We start from the raw sequence: 16,198 nt of genomic DNA on the forward strand, positions 1-16,198 counted from the left end.
CAGGATAAGGATGTCTCTGTGGCAGCCAGGGGAGTGCTCCACTCAGAACTCTCTTCAAGAGAGAATCTGTGTTGGAAAGAGTAAAGTTACTTGAGAGCCTCCAATTGCCATAACTTAAGGATCTTCCAGAACATTTTATCAAACCACACTCTTCCCAGACTACTCCCAGCCAATGACTGAACATGGTTCAGGTACTTGAGCTATGATACATATTCCTGCCTAATATGTGATTCCTTAAATGGGACATCTTTGTCCTGAGGCTCTGATCATCCTGGCCAATACTTTGTCAGAGCTGCATCACAGGCTGAAGCTCTTTCTATCCTTCCTTTTCTTCTCTCCCTGCATTTAGGTTTGAGGGTCCATTTTTCTCTATGCTCCATTTTTCCACTACTGCTCCATTTTCCTCTATGCTCCCCAGTGTAGAATTCTATACCTAGTTAAATATCATTTAAAATGGAAACAAAATAAATATTTTATAACATGAAATATGAGATAATTATCTCCAGGAGATCCATACTGAAAAATGTTAAATGTTGTTCTTCAGACAAAAAGAAAGTAACAACCAAATGGAAATAGGGATCTACACAAAAGAATAAAGAGTACTTGGAATAAACATGGGTCAGAAAATAGACTCTGCTTAAATTATACTAATTTAGAGTTGTTTTTATGGTCCATCTTATTAATTACCTTAGTTAATGTACTATGTACACTTGAGAGGAATATTTAAGCTTCAGTGGTAAGTTGTATTTGTCCTTTAGATGTCAGTTAGGTCAATTAGATCCACAGAACTTAAGTTGGTTGATAGTACTGATCAAATATCTGTATCTTTACTCATTTGTCTACACTTTCTCTATCAATTACTAAGAGAGTATTATTGAAATATTTAACATTTATTATGGATTTGTCTACTATTTTTAGCTTTGTCAATTTTTCTTCAAGTATCTTATAGCTCTGTTAGTGGGTAAACACTTAGGATTGTTAGATCTTCTTGAATAATTGATCCTCCTTTAATTATAAAATACCCTTTTTAACTCTGGTAATACATTTGACTTGAAATCTACCTTGTCAGGTATTATTATAGCCACTACAGCCTACTTTAGCTTAGTGTTTTCATAGTATGTAATTTTCAACATTTTAGTTTCAGCCACTATGTCTTTTTTTTTTAATGTGTTTCTTATAAGCAACATATAATGTGGTTTTACTTCATCATCTGGTCTGAAAATCCTTGCCTTTTCATGAAGAATCTTAATTCAAACATATAAAATTAATAATGGATTTGTCTGGGTTAAGATTCCTGTCTTGGTATTTGGTTTTAATTTATCCCATTTGTTTTTGTTTTTGATTTTTTTTTTGTTCATCCTCTTGAACAATTTTATACAAGTTTCCTGGTTAAATATTTTATTCTTCTTCATTAACAATCTTGTCTCTTATTTTCCTGGCAATACCTTTTTTTTAAAAAAAAATTTAATTTTTTATACAATTTTTAAAAGTTACTTTCCATTTACAGTTATTACAAAATATTGGCTATATTCCCCGTGTTGTACAATACCTCTTTCATCCTATCTTACATCCAATAGTTTGTACCTCCCACTCCCCTACCCCTACATTACCCTTCACCTCTCCCACTGGTAACCACTAGTTTATTCTCTTTATCTCTGAGTCTGCTTATTTTTTTAATATTCACCAGTTTGTTGTATCTTTTAGATTCCACATATAAGTCATCTCATACCATATTTGTCTCTCTGTCTCACTTGTTTTACTTAGCATAATGCTCTCCAAGTCCATCCATGTTGCTGCAAATGACAAAATTCTGATCATTTTTATGGCTCAGTAGTATTCCATTGTGTGTATATATATACCATATCTTCTTTATCCATTCATCTATTGATGGACACTTAGGCTGCTACCATATCTTGGCAATTGTAAATAATGCTGCTATGAACATTGGGGTACATGTATCTCTTCAAATTAGTGTTTTTGTTTTTATTTCTTTGGTTTTTGTCCTCTGCCTATTTGTGGTGAGTGTACCCTTTATTGACTTATTATCTATATATTTTTGAGTTTGCTATGCTAGAGATATTAATACATAATAATATGATATTTCATAATCATTTTACAAAACATCAAACCATATCACAGTAAAATATATTTACTTCCCTTCAAATATTTGTGGACATCTTATATTTTACTTCCTTCTGTATTATAAACCCTCTAACATTTTACTCTAAAGAGTCACTAGGTTTTTAACAATTTAAAAAATATAAAAATACAAATACTAAAACAATGATGTTCTGTTATTTCCCTAGAGATATTCTTTTTCTGGGTCTTCATCACATATATAAATCTGGCTTTTTATCTGTTTTCCATTCCACTTGAAGAATTTAGTTTAACCATTTATTATAGTGCATTTACTAGATGCAAATACTTTCAGGCTTTGCCTGGAAATGTCCTTTAAAATCCATTAAAATTTAAGCAATATTTTTACTGAATATAAAATTGTAGCTAAAAATTAGTATTTATTTTCTATTTATTTATGTTTTATTTTTTATTTATTTATGTTTTCCCTGATGGGATGTTGACATCATTAGTCACTCATTTTGTTGTTCTACTATATGTAATGAGTATTTTTAGCCTTGTCCCTTAAGATTTATCCTTTTTTGGTTTTAAATAATTAATTTATAACATGCTGGGTGTGGTTTCCTTTGTATATTATTTGCTTGGAGTTTTGCTGAATTTCTTGCACATATACAATAATATCTTTCATCAATCTGGAAATCCCCAACTCTTTATTTCTTCAAAAAGTTCTTCTGGTTTATCCTATCTTTCCTCTCCTTCTTGGATACTAGTTACATACAAGTTTTTCATTTGCTGATGTAACACATATCAGCCATGCTCTATTCTTCTTTGTTTCTCACTCTTTTTTCTCTTTCTGTTCCACTTTGACTAGTTATTTTCAACCTGTCTTCAAGTTTTCTGGCCTTCCTATTTCAAATCCAGTCTGAAGTTAAGGCTATCTAGTGGAAAATATTCAAAATGAAACACAGAGAGGAAAGAATAAGGCAGCACAGAAAGGAGCATTATAGACAAGTGCAAAGCGGTGAAAAAGTTTAGCCTGCATACAATTTGATTTATAGGGGAAAAGGAGAGAAGAAAATGGAGTAGAAGTAATATCTGAAGATATATTCACCATGAATTTTCTAAAACTGAAGAAAGATACCAAAACACAGATTCATAAAGCATTGTGAACACCAAGTAGTATAAATGAAAATAAAATGACATCTATAAACATCATAGTAAAATATTTGGGAAAAACAGGGAAAATATTCAAGAAAACAATTTTTTAAAGACAGTATTTTAAATTAAGAACCAGTAAAACTGACATCTGACTTCTCAGCAAAATCAGTGGAATTCAGAAGACAGTGGAATTATATCATTAAAGCAGTGCAATAAATATAAAATTCTACAAGTAGTAATCTTCAAAAATTAAGATATTTTATAATACTTTAAAACAAACAAAAATAAAAGTAATATTTCATCAGCATTCCTATACTACAACACAATTCTGTAGAGTGAAGGAAAAATGATCCCAGTCAGATATGGGGATTAAGGGGAAAAAGGTGTACTTGACAAGGAATTGAATGTCAGGGTAGACAAGTTTGAAATTTTTAAATTAATGTGCCAAGTAGATGAATGGGTTGATAAAATGAATTTAAAGCAGACAAAGATAAATTAACAGAGAACTAATATACAAAGAAGATAGCTGTATAAAGGGAATAGAAACAATTATTCTACCACTTTATATTTTTAACTATCCCAACTTTAAAAAGTGATGAGATTATGTGAATTGAAAGGGACCATTCGTTTTCAGGGAAGTGAAATGTTGAGGAGCAATGTCCAGGCTGCCAGTATATTGTTCCAGGGAAAGTTAATGAAAAGTGAAGCAGGTTGAAACCAATCTTATTTTTTTGGTTTTTTGTTTAATTAAAGTGCATTTTAAATAGTTGATCATAAACAAGGGGAAGGGAAGCACAATAGCAAAATAAAAGCAAAACTATCATAGCTTTCTGAAAATTTTCTTCAAAATATGTCTGGTTTAGTACCTTCTGATTTACTCATATCCAAGATGAGAGATGGGTCTCAAAATTTCAAGTTTGTTTTCTTAAGTCCATTAGTGTCCATTTATTGGATTCTATTGAAATGTGACACTAGTATTGCCCACCCTTACTTAATTGCACTCTCCATAACTACCAGCTGATCTACTTGACAATCTAAAATCGTCATCATTCTTACAATACTAAAGTTTTGACTGCATTTATCTCTACATTCAGTATTTCTCAGGTGGATCAACCTCCCAGAATGCAATGTTACATTATTGGCCCCTCTCACTCACATCCTGTCTTGTTTCTTAAAGTGTCACCACACAGGGACATAAAATAAAAGAGCTACTAATAAAGGATAGGTACAAAATCCATTTTTGAAGAAAAGTGTGGCTGCCATACAGCAGCAATTGCAAGAGAGGTGTGGCTATTTGGGTTTGTAACCAGCTTGAAGGCAGTAGAAAAGCTTTTTTTTTATCAAGCAGCAAAATTTCTGTATAGATGAATTAGTCAATTGTATCCTTTATTTATTGCCTATAAAATGTATTTATCTATGAAACCTTGAAAAACTGTTTAACACTTTTCATTGTATCTGTGACTTTGTGTGCCTTAATTTATCATTTTTCAAGTGTATTTAAAATATGTCTTTTATCTCATTTGATTCTTACTCAATGCTCTGAGATAAACTAAGTGTTACTAGCCACATTTTAAACATAAAGAAACTAGAGACTAGTGAGGTTTTAATAGCTTGCCCTGGTGAAAGAAAGAAAACGGGATTGCAGAGGTTGTTGTCATTTCTATTGGGTTGGCCAAAAAGTTCATTTGGGCTTTTCTGAAACATCTACTCCTGCCTCTCTGTCTTAAGAATAAAATGAGGCCAACTGCTTTTTTTGAAACATATTTGGATAAAATATAGATCCAGCTTTTAAAGTCTATACTTCTAATTGCATCTATTGATATTGTCATTTAATTTGCTTTTAGTAGGCTACAGTTTGAATGTATGGGAGACTTTTTGTGTATTCTTATGTTTCGATTATTTCCCCCAGGATTCCTTCCTTCCAGAGTATGATCTTATTTAATCAAAGAGAAATAGTCCATCATCTCAGTACTTAACCCTAATATAATGTGCATCCTCAGCAAACAATATATAAAACATGATGCCAATATAATATATACTGGTTTCTATCATGAGAATAATGTTATGGAAAAGTAGCAATGGCAATGTTTTACTGAGTGCTTACTATGTGTCAGAATATTTCTCTGTCTTTTACATACATTAGATCATTTAATTCTAAAAAAAAAAGAGCAAAATAAATTAGAAAGGTATTATTGATTGGTATCCATCCTCTAGAGATGAGGAGTCATTGGGAGGAAAGCAAATAATTTGCCCAAGGTCATCCAGCTAGTAAGGACAAGGTTAGGATCAAAACCTAGGCAGTCTGGTCCCTGCTCCTCTACCTTCACACTCATCCACATTTCCATGTCCAGCTCCCAAATCTGCTTCTCCCCAACTTGTCTTATAAGCAGATTGAAAAGGAATTCCTTGATACTCCTATAAAACTCAGCAGTTTCCTCTAGGTTGCAACAAGATGTGCTGTATTTCCTGTTTTTGGCTTCATCACACTAAGCTCCTTGACCTTATTTACACTTTGCAACCCAAGCACATCCCTAGGTAAGAATTTTTACTCAATAAACTATGGTTGAATAATAAATGATAGGATGAACACATTATCAAATTTTATTGAACACCTGCTATGTACTGGGCATGATCTAGATACAGTGAAAGCAGCATTAAACAAAAAACTAGCAAAATATTTTGTTGCCATGGAGATTATAATTGTTCCAAAGGTCTTAAACAGCTTCATATGATCCTGAAAGACTAAATCCTATTTCAAATTAGTTGAGTTTCCTGGCATCTGAGGCTGAAATAGACAATATTTACTAATTTCAAAATGATGCAAATGTCAGTTCATTTAATTTTTTTAGAAGTCTAAACCTGTGAACCAAGCTTGTCAAGATGGTGCAACATAAGTCTTTCTCCATACAGTTTAATTAGACTTTGTTAAGTAGAGTCATTTGTGCTTTTACTTACCACTTTTTTTAATCCCACATTAAATAGGGCTACTCTGCTGTCCTTATCTACTTTTTCTTTCTGTATTTTGTTTCCACTCTGTATAAACACCTAGTCTTTGACTATTTCAATTCAATCATAAATTTAGTTTAAAAAAATCTTCTTCTGCATGATCAAACCTATTTGAAGTGCAGGAATCAGAAATCATCCTGGTCGATCTTATAGTTTTTGTCAGAACTGAATTTACCTCTGAGAAGGGAGCTAAGTGATTCATTGAAATATTGTAGAGTTGTCTCCTAAAAACCTCAGTATACTTGTGTGATTCAACTCATCACAAAAATCATCTATTATTTAAAAAATATATGTACTTAGCAAAGGAAATAATTTATTATATCATCTCTGAATAGATAAGTTCAGTTTTTACTACCTTTAATATCACTTGTATATATATGAACGTTTGCTAATTTATTTATAAAAATACATTTTAAAAAATGCTTTAATTTTTCTATGCTTTGTCATTTTACGTTCTATAGCAATAGGGTGCTACAAACTACGAGCCAAATTATGTGTCCGAATTTACTTAGAGTTTGTGTACTTTCTGTGATACCTTGTGTTTTCTTTCTTTTTAAAGTTATCTGGTTGATTCCCGTTGGTGTGTTGAAAGACTTACCATTTCTCAACCATATAATTTTAGGCCTTTTACTTAATATCGTAATGGCTTATTCCCTACTACCACCACTAATGTAGAGATAATAATACTTGCCTCAAAAGGTTATGGAAAGTGTCATAATATTAAACAACTAAATGTGTGAAGTATTGCCTAACATGTAGTTAAGTATTTATTAAATCTAGTTTTATTTTCATATCCTGATTTCATTCATTCATTCATGAAATCTTTTTGGATAACTTTTCATGCCAAGAACTGCATAATGGTTGGAAATTTTAAAAATACATATATATATAATAAAGCATTCTCTACTTCATGGTGCTCCCTGGGTATCATAGGCGTTTAAGATGATGACACAATACAATATGCTGAATGTCAGAAGTGGAATTATCTGCAGTCCCAAAGTAGGCCATTCCATGTGTACGGGCACACAAAGAAGGGGCATTGATCCCAGTTAGAGAACTAGAGGGAAAGGAAGGAGAGGAATTGGGATTGGTAGGAAAGAACAAGAAAAGCAGGTACGTAGGATGAAAATGTGGTGACCACTAAAATCGCTGATGTAAATAGAGAAATCTAGAAAGCAGTTGAGATACATGTCAGAATCTAGAGAATTATTCTAAGCATGAAGTATACTTGGAGATGTAATCAACATCTAGAGTGAATAATAGCATCAGGGGAGGAGGGCAAGTAGAGTGAAACAGCCAGTTAGTGGCTAGCGAAGGGAAAGCTAGGGAACCCTAGCCTTTAAGGAGCATGGAGAGGAACTCTTGAAGAGTGAGAGGAGGCAGCCAGAGCTGTCTCAAAACTACATGATGGGGCTTCCCTGGTGGCACAGTGGTTGAGAGTCTGCCTACGAATGCTGGGGACAGGGGTTTGTGCCCCGGTCCGGGAAGATCCCACATGCCGCGGAGCGGCTGCGCCCGTGAGCCATGGCCGCTGAGCCTGCGTGTCCGGAGCCTGTGTCTGCAATGGGAGAGGCCACAACAGTGAGAGGCCTGCGTACTGCAAAACAAAAAACAAAAAAAACAAAACAAAAAAACTACAAGATGGGTATAAAGTTTCCAAATACATAAGAACTGAGGAGCAAAAAATTTTGCAAAAAGGTCAGTTGATTTATATAAGGATTGAAAACCTTTTCAGATTTAGAATTAGAAGTTCCCCAGAGACTTCATTTTTTTTAGTAGTAATTTTTAAAAATTTTATTGGAGTATAGTTAATTTACAGTGTTGTGTTGGTTTCAGGTATACAGCAGATTGATTCAGTTATACGTATGTTCATTCTTTTTCAAATTCTTCTCTCATATAGGTTATCACAAAATATTGAGTAGAGTTCCTTGTGCTATACAGGAGGTCCTTGTTAGTTATCTATTTTATATTTAGTAGTGTGTGTATGATAATCCCAAGCTCCTGATTTATCCCCCCCCCCCATTTTTCCTCTTTGGTAAACATAAGTCTGTTTTCAATATCTGTAAGTCTGTTTCTGCTTTGTAAATAAGTTATTTTGTGTCATTTTTTAAAAATTAGATTCCTTACATAAGTGATATCACATGATATTCGTCTTTGTCTGACATACTTCACTTAGTATGATAATCTCTAGGTCCATCCATGTTGCTGCAAATGGCATTATTTTGTTCCTTTTTATAGCTGAGCAATATTCCATTGCATACATGTACCACATCTTCTTTATCCATTCCTCTGTCAATGGACATTTAAGTTGCTTCCCTGTCTTGACTAGTGTAAATAGTGCTGCAACGAACACTGAGGTGCATGTATCTTTTCGAATTATGGTTTTCTCCAGATATATGCCCAAGAGTGGGATTGCTGGCTCACACATTAGTTCTATTTTTAGTTTTTTAAGGAACTTCCATACTGTTCTCCATAGTAGTTGTACCAACTTACATTCCCACCAACAATGTAGGAGGATTCCCTTTTCTCCACACCCTCTTCAGCATTTATTGTTTGTAGACTTTTTGGTGATGGCCATTGATTTTACATTTCTCTGATAATTAGTGATGTTGATCATCTTTTCATGTACTTTTTGGCCATCTATATGTCTTCTTTCGAGAAATTCCATAATGATGAATATAAAAGCATCAAATCTCTTTGGACAAAAAAGTGTAGAGACTGTGAATGGCCTGTGTAGTGGAAAATACAAAACAGTGGAGGAAAGTGTAAGATATGGCATTCACAAAAACTGATCTAATTATATGCATAGAAGGATGGTTTATTATTGCCAAGTAAAGGACCTGACAATTATCATCCTGTTTTTCTTTCTTTTTATCCTCTCTCCAGAGACTTTAAAATTTGAAAATTTCAGTAAGATTATTTTCTAGATTATTTCAGTAGAGTAAATGTAAACTACTCTCTCAAAACACAAGATAAAAAGAGAACATATAGGTAAATTTTTCCATTTGGATTATCAGTCAATATTATCACTAAATATTGACCACATGCAATTTAAAAGCCTGTTTCTATATTTTTTCTATTTAATGTTTCTAAATATGAATATGTAAATTGTAAATGTAAATTTTTAAAAATTGTTATTAAATCTAAATATTTTCTGAAAAGTGAAGATATTCCTTTTAAGTTCTTTGCTCAAACTCTCCTATTTGATAAATTCTCTAGTTGGATTTTAATGGAATTTTTCTTCCAAATTGTGCATTTTTCCTATATAAAATTCAGGTCATTATCATTCATTTCTGCATTAAATTTCTTAATCTTTGAAAATTTTTTCATTTAAAAATTAATAACCTATATTCTGTATAAAATTCATATTCAATTTTTCAGAATAAAGAAAAAATTGAGTATTAGGACTTCAAATTGTAAAAATTTACATATACATTTTAAAATGTTTATCTTTGCTATGATTTTTTCACAATCTATTGTTTTTTTCTTTACAGGTACCCACTTACTTCCTGACCTAGTAAGGCAGCTATTCTATTTCATATACAAATGAAGAGAGGAAGGACGAGCAAATCTGAAATGTTAATTGTATGTGCTTTAAAAAGTCAAACAAAAACCCTTAAATGATCTTGGTGCTTAGACTATAAATTCAGTGACCCTATTTTGGTCTTTTTGGTGGTTAGTTTCTTAAAGTCTGAATATCATGTATGCTGAGTTGATAGTTATGGATTTTTTAAAAATCATAAACCACTCAGGTGATTGTGGGCTTCTATACTTTTTCTGCACCTATTATTCCTATATTCTACCCTGTCTTAATTTTTTTTTAAGTTATAAAAGGAATTCTTTGTATCATCTTTTTGTATTCTCTCTCCCACGTCTGCCTCTAACTGTAACCCATTCTCTCTCTATTATCACTTAATTTTAGCCTCTAATTATGTCCCTGCTGTCTTTTTATTTCTCCCTCTTTGTCCATATTAGCCCTTTGAACCATAACTTTCTGAGAAGATGGAAATGCCCTCCATCTGCACTGTTCAATATGGTAATGAGTAGCCATGTGTAAATACTGAGCACCTGAAATGAGGCTAGCAAGTCTGAGGAAGTGAATTTTTAATTTTATTTAATTTTAATTAATTGAAATTTGAATAACTTCACATGGCTAATGGTTACCATATAGGACAGTGCAGCTTTATACCCCTTATTCGTTCTCATTTTCTCATTCTTTCTCCTCTGCCTTGGTATATATTTCTTCTTTGTCTCTGTCTCTAATTCTAACTGTAGTTATTTTTTTTTTTCAGAACTTAGGGTCACTTGCTTAACCCAAATGAAAGGCAGAAGCTATACTTCAAGTGCAACCACAAGGCAATGATCCTGTTCATAACATTAACTCCTCTTCCAGCACCTCCAGGGGCTGCTGACTGGAGCTGTTTGAATCTTTTGCTGGTTCAGTTGTGATAAACTCTGAGGGGGTTTATCATACACTACTTTTTTTTTTGGTTATTGTTCTTGAACTCCACAAAAATCAGAAGCCATTAGGACACTTTCAAGTTTATGATTCTTGAAGTGAGTTGAAGGCAAGGAAATGTTGCAAATGACTTTAAGCTTGAACAATGTAGGCCTTTACTCTCATGATCTTTTACTCTTTCCAACATTGTTCCTCGCATTATTTGCCCTAACTCACTTATCGATCTTATACATTTTGCATCTCCTTTCAGATACTACTCTATTAAAATACATCTTCAGTCTATTCTTTCAATACTTAAGCCATGTCCAAAATTTGATATATCCCATATTTTAGAGATCAGGTGAAGCCTCAACTGAAGCAAAGACCATTCAGTTTTAACTTTTACAGCATTATTTCTAAAACCACTGTATTATAAAGCTGTTTACTTTTCAAATTCTTAGATCCATGGGAAATTTTATTTTTGCTTATATACATTGTAGGATTTACTGCTTCGTTTAAGAAAAGTTAACTTACTAATCAGGAAAATGAATCAAAAGCCTTTAAGTATTTTGTATAACACTAGTAAGAACAGGCTAAGGATTTTTTAAAAGGGCTGGCTAAGCTTGGTCCCAGAAAACTTGTGAGCACATTACAATTGCATGTTAAATTGTAATCTCTCAGTAAACTGATTCTGTCATTTTAAATTGTGTGAATCTGTGCCTTCCTAATGATTTTATTTTTCTTTGTGATAGAATGCCTCCTTTTCCCTTTCTGTCACATATACATGTGCAGACACACACACAAAGGTTTTCAAATTCTTGTGCTGGATTTGAAAAGCTCTGAAAGCCAACCAAACTAGTTTCACTCCCTTTGAAATAAAATAAGCAACCTGTCATCTACTGAGTTTAAAGCACTATTCCAAAAATATGTTCAATAAAATTTATATGTTTTAAAGTTTAACTTTGGATTTTTTTCTTTTTGTTTTGTTGCTTTTTAAAAATGGAGACATTCATATTTCATGGCTATTTTTTTGGAAGAATTTTCAGAAACATTTTAAAGAAGAAACTTTAAATTTAATTCAAAATTAATTTATTTATACATTCACGTTTATAGACAAGTTTTAAGATTCCTGAGAAGCCCCAGTTTCCCAAACAATACTAACACATTTATTTTCACCACAAAATGAAATCGATCCAAAAAAATGACTTTTATGATTCTATAAAACCAATGCTTATCATCTTACCAACAATGACCAAAACTATATTTGCCTCTGAGAGGTGGGATAGGGAGGGTGGGAGGGAGGTGCAAGAGGGAGAAGATATAGGGATATATGTATATGTATAGCTGATTCACTTTGTTATACAGCAGAAACTAACACACCATTGTAAAGCAATCATACTCCAATAAAGATGTTAAAAATAATAAAAGCTAAAGTGATATACACAGTGTTTCACTGCTCCAACTTCAGGTAGTGGGTAAATAAGAATGACAGTAAAATACAGTGTGTGACAGGATGAAGTCAGGTAACAGGAATCCAGTAGATCTTACTGAAGTCACCATTCATCCTGCTTATACAGGTAACAAAGCTTGGCTGACATGCAGGTGATAGATGGCTGGCTCTATCCACTCACTGAGTGGAACATGTAGATGAATAATCGTGATTCAGATCTGTGCCTTAGTTATTCAACAAGTTACTCTGTATAGTGATTTTGGGGGGTATCTTGTGGGTATCACAAGAATAAACACAAAAGTAAAATCTGCCAATATTAAATATGTAAATTCTAATTTTTTCTTATCTGGACTATTGTCTCCTGTAAATAAGAAAATTTAAAAACTGTCAGTGTTGGCTAAGAGAGTTTCATATATACTGTATCCATACTTTTTGTGCTCTTACTGTTGTTTTAAGATTTTATGATTTTTCTTGTTTCTGTTAACTCAGGCCAATTAAAGCAATTCCTTTTGTGGGCATTTGGGTCATTGTTTTCAAGTTTATTGATTCAATCGCATTCTATAAATATTTGTGAAAAATCACTTCTTGTCATACTCCATGCCAGATGCTGGCAAAATAAAGATAAATGAGGCACAATTACTATGGTGAAGGAAGTAACTAGATACCATAGTAGATGATGGAGTTCTACAACTTGAGTATGGAAGAGGGCTGCAGTCTGTAGTACCTTATTACCCACAGAATTATGAAGACAGAACACATCAGTGTGGAGATTTTGGTGTGTATATTAGATGTCACCTCCAGAAAGAATTGCAGTCTTTTTTTCCAGTTTGCCTGGTGCTATTAAGAAAGTACAGATCCACTGAATTCTGAATACTAATCTTGTGACAAGTACTTTCAAATGTATGACAACTATAGGTTTCATGTTGTGGACAGCTTGGCTACAAAACACTAAATAAATGGAGAGCCTAAGTATAGTGACACTAGGTGGGAACACTTAGGCTTTCCTGAGAGTAGAGTAATGAGTATCCACACAGATCTGCATTGCTATCAAGGAGCAAGGCTAACAGTTTCATTGATGTCACTCCCCACTCCTTGATTGCAAGTCTGTTAAATAAAACAATGTAGGCTGTCTTGGACACATCATGTGCTATGTAAGATATTAAGTTTCAATTCCTTGTCCCATAAAGTTGACAAGTTCTTATATTATACCATAAAAAATCCTCTGTCTCTAGCAGAAACCAATCAACATATAGGAAAGAGAAGATACTTAATATTATAAAAAGAATGTAAAGTTAAAGGCAATGTAGTAAAGAATTATTGGCAAACAGTTGCTATTTGTGTTGATCTTTCCTTTCTTTCCAAGTTTTGATTTTAGATTTTAAGGATTTTTAGGTTAGCAACATCATATCTAGGTTTTCTCATATTTTTGTATATCAGCAAGATTTCACACTTCTTGACATGTTATGATTTTAGACGTTTGTGCTTTAAGAGTCCCCCCAAAATGTATCTTGGGTATTGAAATTCACAGAACAGGGACCATGTCTTATTTTTTTTTGTATCCCTCACACATTGCTTTGTAAATAACTATTTATTTACTAAGATATAGGGTTTACTAAATAATATCTGAATGACAAGTCAAAAATAAGTAGTTTTTTTTTCTAATTTGTCCAGGCACTTAGGAAAAATTCTCGCTAACAATTTATAGCATAACACCAAATGTAACACGTAGGGAACATAATGCATATTTAAATGCTATGTAAGCGGGATTAGACATGAATTATCTGTGGAAAGATCATGTTTTCCTTAATTTACAATCCCTAGGTACATATTATTTATTATATGTGAAACAGTGTTCTAACACACTGTTTTTCCAAATAGTCTGAGACTTGGTAGGTAAATTAAATTTCACTGGTGCTACTTTCACTGGCCTAAGTCATTCCTAGTGATGGCTCACACTCCTGTTTCTTGAATTCAATGCTGCCCACAACCTGGGGTTATGCTTTTGTTATTTGATAAAGCAATGACCATGTTATTGAGGAATAAACATCTAAGTCCCTAAAATAAGCTCATATTTTTCTCCACTTACCCCAAACATAACTACCGTGTAATATAATAGATGCTGAAGAACTGAACATTTCCCACTGACCCTTGCTAAACACTAGACCCAACTATTCCTCACTACCCCTCTTTTTTAAAATTAAGTTTTTATACTGGAGTATAGTTGATTTACAATGTTGCATTAGTCTCAGGTGTATACCTATTCAGTTATACAAATACATATATCCATTCTTTTTCAGATTCTTTTCCCATATAGGTTATTACAGAATATTGAGTAGAGTTCCCTGTGCTATACAGGAGGTCCTTGTTGGTTATCTATTTTATATATAGTAGTGTGTATATGTTAATCCCAAACTCCTAATTTATCCCTAACCCACCACGTTTCTCCTTTGGTAAGCATAAGTTTTCAAAGCCTGTGAGTCTGTTTCTGTTTTGTAAATAAGTTAATTTGTATCATTTTTTAAGATTCCACATATAAGTGATATCATATGATATTTGTCTTTATCTGACTGACTTCACTTAATATGATAATCTCTAGGTCCATCCATGTTGCTGCAAATGGCATAATTTTGTTCTATTCTATGGCTAATATTCCATTGTATATATATACCACATCTTTATCCATTCCTCTGTCAGTGGACATTTAAGTTGCTTCCATGTCTTGACTATTGTAAATAGTGCTGCAGTGAACACTGGGGTGCATGTATCTTTTCGAATTATGGTTTTCTCCAGATATATGCCCAGGAGTGGGATTGCTGGCTCACATGTTAGTTCTATTTTTAGTCTTTTAAGGAACTTCCATACTGTTCTCCATAGTGGTTGTACCAATTTACATTCCCACCAACAGTATAGGAGGATTCCCTTTTCTCCACACCCTCTCCAGCATTTATTTTTTGTGTGTAGAACTTTTGATGATGGCCATTCTGACCGGTGTGAGGTGATACCTCATTGTAGTTTTCATTTGACCACTCCTCTTGTTATACCCAAGTTGACTCACCAACAGAGGCTAAGCCTGGCTTCAGACATAATGTCTTTATATATGATCCTGTATTTGTCATAACCACATACAAATACTCAGAACAAACAAATCTGACTGATCATCTTCAATCTAAGGTATATAGATTTGGCTGAGAATCAGAGCATGGCCAAGGAAGACAGAAGGAGAAACCAGAAAGTAGTTAGCTGAAATACAGGGCAAAGCTGATGAAATTGGAAACTTGAATTTATGTGGTTTTCAAGGTCACATATAATCTTTATCAAAATTGTCTATATTGGTTGCTGAGAAGTTATTAACAAAGATTGAAATCAGATATATATATATATTAATCTATATTTATCCCCTTTTCTATAAGTTATTTACATGTTAAAATGACCAAAAATTTTTGTTATATAAAGGAATGATCAGGGTTGAATCTGGAAACAATTTTAACTTTTATCTTTTGCACCCTCCTATATAGTAATATACACATATGTATATCTTTATTTTACCATGTATATGTTTATATACATATATGTACATATATAAAATATATCCATATGTGTGTCTATACACACACACATATATGCAAAGATGCACATTTTCTAGAAATATATCCCAAAATTTCTATCCCTGTGCTTCTCCTAAGTGTATAGTACCCCAAGTTAGTTTTCTTTGACTCTTAGAAGCATGTAATCTGTTGGAAGAGAAGATATTGCATTAATAAGTAATTTTTATCTTTAAATGTATAACTTCCTATGGATACTTACATTTGTATACTCAAAAATAGTTCAAGTCAACAAAACCCAGTAGCAAAAACTACAGTTGATGGCCAGATCTTGTTCCGTAATACCATTCTCCAAAATGCAACCAGTACTCTTTGGAGAAATGGCTGTTTCTAGGACTGGGACAGAAAATGTGTATGATGATTGTAGAGTATTTTGTAGTGCCAGAGAGTAAGGAAGTGACACACACACACACACACACACACACACACACACAATGATGAAGAAATACAAAAGTGATACAGGGGCCA

This window comes from Delphinapterus leucas, unplaced genomic scaffold, assembly GCF_059928025.1.
Source record: "Delphinapterus leucas isolate spDelLeu-1000000601 "Yukka" unplaced genomic scaffold, BTC_Dleu_Yukka2 spDelLeu_asBTCV2_sq40, whole genome shotgun sequence".
Taxonomy (NCBI): Eukaryota; Metazoa; Chordata; class Mammalia; order Artiodactyla; family Monodontidae; genus Delphinapterus; species Delphinapterus leucas.